This window comes from Symphalangus syndactylus, chromosome 1 (assembly GCF_028878055.3).
Source record: "Symphalangus syndactylus isolate Jambi chromosome 1, NHGRI_mSymSyn1-v2.1_pri, whole genome shotgun sequence".
Taxonomy (NCBI): Eukaryota; Metazoa; Chordata; class Mammalia; order Primates; family Hylobatidae; genus Symphalangus; species Symphalangus syndactylus.
In genome coordinates, this window is record NC_072423.2 from 142,871,821 (window position 1) to 142,879,609 (window position 7,789).

General features: G+C 45.4%; 1 long non-coding RNA gene across 1 annotated transcript; it reads left to right on the plus strand.

Moving 5' to 3' along the window:
* Positions 1 to 6,618: 6,618 nt before the first annotated feature.
* Positions 6,619 to 7,514, plus strand: LOC134731840 (uncharacterized). Its single transcript, XR_010114467.1, has 2 exons — positions 6,619 to 6,693; positions 7,075 to 7,514. It is a non-coding gene; the product is annotated as an uncharacterized lncRNA (long non-coding RNA).
* Positions 7,515 to 7,789: the final 275 nt, after the last annotated feature.

Sequence of the window (7,789 nt, forward strand, 5' to 3'; positions counted from 1 at the left end):
CAAGGCTTTTTCTGCTTCCCCACACTGCATTATGACGCAACTTTCATGACATTGGGAAGACACCATAGAAACTTGCAGAAGATGGAGCTCAAATCCAAGTCTAAGCCAAAGATTAGCACAAATGATATTCCTGGTGGACAAGTAAATACCCATAAATAATTTGTTTTCCCATTTCTCTCTGTAACCCAAGTATCTTGTTTAAAACCCTTCCCTGAGGGCTTTTGCACATCTAAGCAGTTATCAAATGTATCATTGTCAACAAAGATAGGTGATGCTCTAAACTTGGCTAAGTTTGGTGGTAGGTGTATAGAATGTGTGCGTGTGTGTGTGTGTGTGTGTGTGTGTTCTATGTGAACATGCATTTATAAATATATACGTAAAACTAAAATAACTTCCAGAGCTCCCAACTGAAGCCTTTCATTTAACTACGTATGGATGGAGCTCACCTCTGTGACATTAAACCTTGTCATAGATTTCTGTTGACCTGAACTGCAGGGCATCTGGCCTCCTTTTCCAATTTTGCCAAGCCTCCCAAAAGCTTATTTCAAAAGCTTATTGTATAGCTTGGTTTATAAAAAGCACTATTTTTCTTTCAAATAATATAGTGTTTTTGAAACAGAATTTCTCCATCAACTTTAGAAACTTTTGTACTATGGTTTAAAGTCATAAGCTGGAACGTTTGGGAACTTACTTGAAAACCTAGCAATCCTAATGTGTGTGTGGTAGCTTTTTAATAACATCCCAGCAGGCAGGCCTGTGGGCATTTTCTGTTCTTGGAGAGACCACTCAGTTGAGAGTAGCTAATATATATGGTCTCACCACTTCCGTCTTAGCATTCCTAGATCAAATCTCCATTTGATCAGTTTCCCCATTGATGAAGTCTAGAGGCCTCTGCTTCACTTTGGAGTCCCTCTCGAACCAGGCCTTACCTACATGCCCTGCCTTATCCTTGCGGCTCTGAGGTATGTATCATCTGCCAGCCCGTGAGGTTCATTCTCCTACTTTCCCCTAAACATGCAGTTCCTGAGAAACACATCTCATCCCTCCTCTGATGGTGGAAGAAAGAGAAGAGCGCAGATGACAGTGACGAGGGAGACTACAGCTACAGCATCACCGGGTGGGATGGAGGTGGGCAGCGTGTGTCTTCACACACAAATGCCTATTGTCCCCGTCCAGCGTGGCTAGCATGCGAGGCCACATGCTCTGCAGTAAGAGAGGGCCCAACCTGCCCTCTCAGTCAGACTGTGCCTTAACCATCTGCAATGCTGTGCCCACCCTAAATTACTTCTTTGGTTCATCAGCTCTCCCCTCACCCTCCATCGCACCCCTTGCTGCTGCCAATTACAAGCGTGATTGTCCCGCCCACTCCCCAGACTCTTATTTTTGCACCTTTTAAAGTAAAATCTATACACAAAAAGTGCTCACATCATAAGTGTACAGCTCCATCCATTTTTATGGACTGAACTTGTGCATGTAACCAGTATCCAAAATGAGAGGCAGAATATTACCAGCATCCCTTAAGTCCCACCCTGGTATTTCTTTCTATTCTCTCCCCTCCAAAGGTAACTACTATCCTGACTTCAAATACCATAGATTAGTTTTGTCCGTTTCAAACTTCATAATGGGAAATCACACAGTGAATACTTTTCTGTGTCTGATTTCGTTTTCTTTTTTTCTTTTTTTGAGACAGGTTGTCACTCTGCCACCCAGGCTGGAGAGCCGTGGTGCGATCTCGGCTCACTGCAATCTCCACTTTCTGAGCTTAAGCGATCCTCCCACCTCAGCCTCTGAAGTAGCTGGGACCACAGGGGCATGCCACTGCACCTGGCTAATTTTTAAAAATATTTTTGTAGAGTCGGCGTCTAGCTTTGTTGCCCAGGCTGGTCTCAAACTCCTGGGCTTAAGTGATCCCTCCACCCTTGGTCTCCCAAAGTGTTGGGATTACAGGCATGAGCCACCACACCTGATCAGGCTTCCTTTGCTCAATATTATGTTGTTGAGACTCAGCCATTCTGTTGTATATAGTTGCAGATTGTTCATCCTTTTTACTTCATGATATCTCTTTATTTAAAGATGCTGTGATGGGTTTAGCCACTTTCTTGTTGTTGGGCATTTCCAGTTTGGGTTTTTTGCAAGTAGTGCTGTTATGAGCATTCTTATACATGTTTTTGGTGAACCTATATATGCATTTGTGTTGGGTGCATGCCTAGGAGTCAAATTTCTAGGGCCATGTGGCCCAGGCCTGTTCAGTTTTAATAGATACTGCTGAATAGTTTCCTAGGATGGAAACGATAATACACAGCAGTGTGTGAGCTTCCTGTTTACTCCATATCCTCATTAACAGTATTTTCTATCTTTTCACTTTAACTATTTGGTGGAAGTGTAGTAGTATGGCTGTTTTAATTTTAATCTCTTTGCTGACTAAGGACATTGAGAGAATTGGATTTTTTTGTTTTTTTGAGACAGGGTCACACTTTGTTGCCCAGGCTGGAGTGCAGTAGTGCAACCATACCTCCCTGCAGCCTTGACCTCTTGAGCTCAGGCAGTCCTCCCACCTCAGCCTTCCATGTAGCTGAAATTGCAGGCATGCACCGTCACACCTCGCTAATTGTTTTAATTTTTGTAAAGATGGTGTCTCACTTTGTTGGTCAGGCTAGTCTCAAACACTTGGGCCCAAGAAGTTCTCCCACCTTGGCCTCCCAAAGTGCTAGGATTACAGGCATGAGCCACCCCACCTGGCCAGGATCGGGTTTTGTAAGCCTGCAGCCCAGTGCTCCAGGGGGTCCCAAGGAGACCCAGGTAGTCTTCCACAGAGGCCTGGCCCTTGCCTGATCTCTGTTGAGTATGGGGCCTCCCACCCAGGCGGCCTCGTCGGGGTGGAGGGGCTGGGTTCTCGGGAATAGCACATTTACTCCTGATGGAGTCAATTCTCAAAAAAGTCAAAAATTCATGGCTGTCACAAAAATTTAAACAGTCTTCCCCAGCTCTCTGGAACTTTGATCAAAGATGCTAATATTTGACTGATGTGCTTGGTTCAGGGTTGTTCACCACTGGGACAAAGAGCTTATGAGCAACAAATTTGCCAAGATAAAGCTGTGCGTTTGGTTGTGGTTGGAGAAACCCACACTCACATTGCATACCTCAGGCAGCCCCTGAATCATCTGGCCCTTCCTGGCAGGCCACTATTCCTGTGGTCCCTGGCAGGAGGCCTGTGCAAGACCCGAAGGCCATTCCAGAGAGACACTAGCCACCCCAGCGCAGTTCTCCTCTCAAGTTTCTTACCCTCCATGAGAGTCCTGTGGACTCAGAGCCTCTCTTAACTGAAACAATTAGAAGTATCTCCATGGAAATATAAAAGCCTTTTTTTTTTTTTTTGAGACGGAGTCTCGCTCTGTCATCCAGGCCAGAGTGCAGTGGCACGACCTTGGCTCACTGCAACCTCTGCCTGCCGGGGTCAAGCAATTCTCCTGCCTCAGCCTCCCACGCAGCTGGGATTACAGGCGCGTGCCACCATACTCGGCTAATTTTTGTATTTTTAGTAGAGACGGGGTTTTGCCATGTTGGCCAGGCTTGTCTCGAATTCCTGACCTCAGGGGATCCTCCCACCTCGGCCTCCCAAAGTGCTGGGATTACAGAGGTGAGCCACCGCACCCAGCCACAACATACCAGCTTTATGCTTAGACTTTTGTCCAACAAGACTTTCCTGTTATGTGGCCTCCAGTGAGTTTCCTGACCTGCTTTTTCACTTTGCAGAGGAAGATGCAAAGTTCAGAGAAATGACTCCATGCAGTCCTGTCAATCACTCCATGTGGTAGGTGCTATTATCATAAGTTCTTGTTGTGCAGATCTTCATTGCAGTAATTGTTTTTCCAATGTGGCGACCATTGCTCAAAACTATGATGTCCCATCCTCCCCTTCTGAGGATGGGTAAACAAACTGAACGATCTTCTTTTCAATAGAAACTTGAAGTGCTGAGATTGTTTTTCTTGGATAGGCTAAAATAGAGCCAAAAAAGGTCTTTCTTTTCCACCTCCATCCTCAGTTTCCAAAAAGATTGTTCTGGAGAGTGAGACTTAGCTGGTTATTTAATTTATTTTCTTCATTGTCTTTTGTTTTTTGAGACAGGCTCTTGATCTGTCACCCAGGCTGGAGTGCAGTGGTGGAATCACAGCTCACAGTGCCTTGACCTCCCAGTCAGGAAATCTTCCCAACTTAGTCTCCAGAGTAGCTGGGACTACAGGGGTCCCAGCACCACTGCACTCAACTAATTAAATTTTTTTTTGAGACAGGGTCTCACTGCATTGCCCAGACTGGTCTCAATCTCCCAGACTCAAGTGATCCTCTGACCTTGGCCTCCCAAAGTGCTGGGATTACAGGTGTGAGCCACTGCACCTGGCAGGATGTTTAATTTCTGTATGTCCACAGGCAAGCATCTGCCTTCTCTTTACTTGGTAATGACTTCTTGTCTAGAAGTAGAGGATCTATATCTAGCCCCTATCTGATGTTCTATTTGGCTGTTCTACTTTATATTTCCTTCCCCTCTTTTCTTGACCGGCCCTTGTTCTGTTCACCAATCAAATCTGAGCTCTTTATTGCCTAGAAAACCCCATCAACCACCCCTGCCTCTGGACTACAGCAACTTAGAATTGGGATGAAACAATTTCTTTGGCAATGACCTTCTGTCCTAAATACTCTTTGCTTCCTGGGTATTAGTCTTTCTATACAGCCTACAATACAGTTATAAACTCTTCGAGGGCTGGCGCGACTCACTCAACCATTTACCTATCAGATCCCGGACAAGGTGATCAATATTTTGTCACTGATTATTTCAGTTGTGTTCTCAATCATATACATTAATGTTTTTAGTGGTTTTAATGCTTGCGCCTTTTGGTGTGGTCATTTTTGTGTGTCCTGCTGCTGACTTTTTTCCCCAAGTAAAATCTTTTTCTTTGGGTATTGGGGAAAGTGGTGCAAAATTTGGAGGGAGGGCCTCTACAGAAGTAGTTAGGTGTTATCTGTATTTTCCTTTTTATTCTTGGCACGATTCTAATCCCCCCACATTTTTTTCTGGACATCTCCTTCCACGCTGATGGTGAGAATTCCTTAAGGCAGAACTTAACAGCTGCATTGCCGATCTTCAGCTATTGTGGTGTGGGTTCCTGGGAATAATACATTCACTCCTATGGAGTCAGTTCTCAAATTTGTCAAAAATTCATGGCCATATTGAAAATTTAAACACTCTTCTCTGGCTCTCTAGAACGTTAATCAAAGATGCTAATATTTAACTAATGTGCTAGGTGCAGGGTTGTTCACCATCAGGATAAAGTTGTTGTGAGCAATGAATTTGCCAACGTGCAGGAAAGGAGGAGGAAGAAAGGCAAAGTCTAGATCATTCCCAAGTTCAGCATCAGCCCTTGAACAACTGAGAGTTAACTGCCTTCGCTCTGTGTCTTCCCCTTAGTTTCAGTAGTTTTTGTCATTTTTCAAAGGCATAACCCCCTGGTTGGGCCCACAGTGATTGAGAGCACGTCTATCTCCCCTACAAGAAAGAGGGCATGGTGCCAGGCCCTCGTGACACCCCCAGCTTCCACTCCCCCACTTCCAGGCTGGTTTCATTTCTCTTCTCTTTGCCCTTTGGTTTTTCTCTTCTTCAGAAATTTCAATTTTCCTTGCACCGAACATATTAAAATTTAACAGTCACAGAATCTCGGTGTGTGACACGTGATAGCTTTCCCGATAACTTCATTTTCCTCTGTCATTGAAGAGGCCATTTTCAAAGTCACCCTGAACCGTGAACAATTCTCACTTAATGGTTATCTGATTGTACACTGAAATTTTTGTCCTTTTGTCTCCCTGAGTCTGCTTTCTTTGGCCTGTTACTAATAATATTATATTATGGGAAATAAAAGTAATATAGGACATTTTAAATTCTCTCCTCTAAGAAGAGGCCAGTGCTGGAGAGTGAATACTTGATAAATCAAACTCCCCCTGTCCCCATCCCACGCCACCCCATCTCTCTCAATTACTCACTAAGTGGCTTCCAAGAATGGAGAATGAGGATGAGGAGGTCACATGTCTGGCATCTGCCTTGCTGAGTGGGCTATGGCAGTTGGAGGTGATCTGAGGAACTGTGTGGGGGGAGAGGGGGAAGAAATATGGAATAGATTTTGGTGGAAGGGTCTTCAGGAAATGAAGAGAGATATTGAAAGAAAAGTTGGGTGAGATTTTGCTATCTGGTGTGTGATTTCCTGATTTCCAGCCCACTCCACCCCTGCCAAATATCTTGTTTGTTTATTTATTTATTTATTTATTTATTTATTTTTGAGATGGACTCTTGCTCTGTCACCCAGGCTGGAGTGTGGTGGCGCAATGTCAGCTCACTGCAACCTCCGCCTCCCAGGTTCAAGCAATTCTTCTGCCTCAGCCTCCCAAGTAGCTGGGATTACAGGTACCCGCCACCATACCTGGCTAATTTTTGTATTTTTAGTAGAGATGGGGTTTCACCATGTTGGCCAGGCTGGTCTTCAACTCCTGACCTCAGGTGAACTGCTCGCCTTGGCCTCCCAAAGTGCTGGGATTACAGGTGTGAGCCACCATACTCAACCAAATCTCTTGTTTAGTTTCAGGATTAACGTGTGGCAGAGTGGGGCACCTATTCTACGAAAATGGTTTAGTGTCAGGTGTGACTTCAAGGTGAGCACAGACCATGAGTGGAGGTGAACTAAGCCCCTCCCCAACCCCTCTGCTCCAGTCAGTTCAAAACCGCCTCCCTCAACGTGTGACCAGGGAAGATAAAGTGCTCTGGGACTCTGGGATGTAGGAGTTAGTCTAAGATGAGGAAACTACCACCATCTCCTCAGGGTCTCGTCTACCCAGGGAGCCTGTGCACTCTCCAGTCCCCTCAAGCCCATGTGCGCTGTGAGGTTTGACAGGTGTCATCTCTGGGATTTCTAAAAGGCTCTAACTAAAGGAAGCTTTGTGAAAGCCTGGTTTTCCTTATCAGACACGAATCTCCTTGTACCCAGATGGCTAAATTTGGTTTATATGATCTCGCTGTGACTTTCTCTTGAACAGCTCTGTGCGTGCTGCCAAAATGAAAATTAACAATGTCAGTGCCATGATGTCCAGTTGAGCTGTGACCTGGATTCTGGTCTCACATACACAGAAGCAACTGAAAGCTGAGAACGAGGGGCCGCTGATGGCTGGATGTGCAGGGGCATTGTATTACTTGAGCCCATCCCTAGAAAAGCTGAGGAGTCCACCACCTCCACTGGGAACTCATCAACTCCTGGCAAGAAGAATGTCCCTAGGCACGGGGGGCAGGGATCAGCTGTCTGAGGTGAGAGTCCTCCCTGGTGAGCCCACACCTCTGCGTGGGGCACTGCAGGCTGTGAAGAAAGGTGAGTGAGATGACAGTGTCGCTGCTGCTCCAGAGAGTCGGCTGTGGGGCCCATCTGGCCTCGGCCGCCACACTTGTCATTCCCTGCTCTCTTGGTGCCAAGGCTTGACTTGCCTATGAAAGGAAATGAGAAAATTACCTTGGAATTAAAAGACCAATAACAAATAGTCAACCTTGGAAGGGTCAGGCTGAAGACTCTTTTCGAAATACAGGTGGAGGATAGAACAGAACGCTTGGGACCAGAAGTGTTTTGGATTTTGGACTTTTAGATTTTGGAGTATTGTCATTATATTTACTGGTTGAGCGTCTCAGATCTGAAAATCTGAAATCCAAAATGTTCCAGTGTGCATTTCCTTTGAGCATCATGTCCGCCCTCAAAAAGTTTTGCAT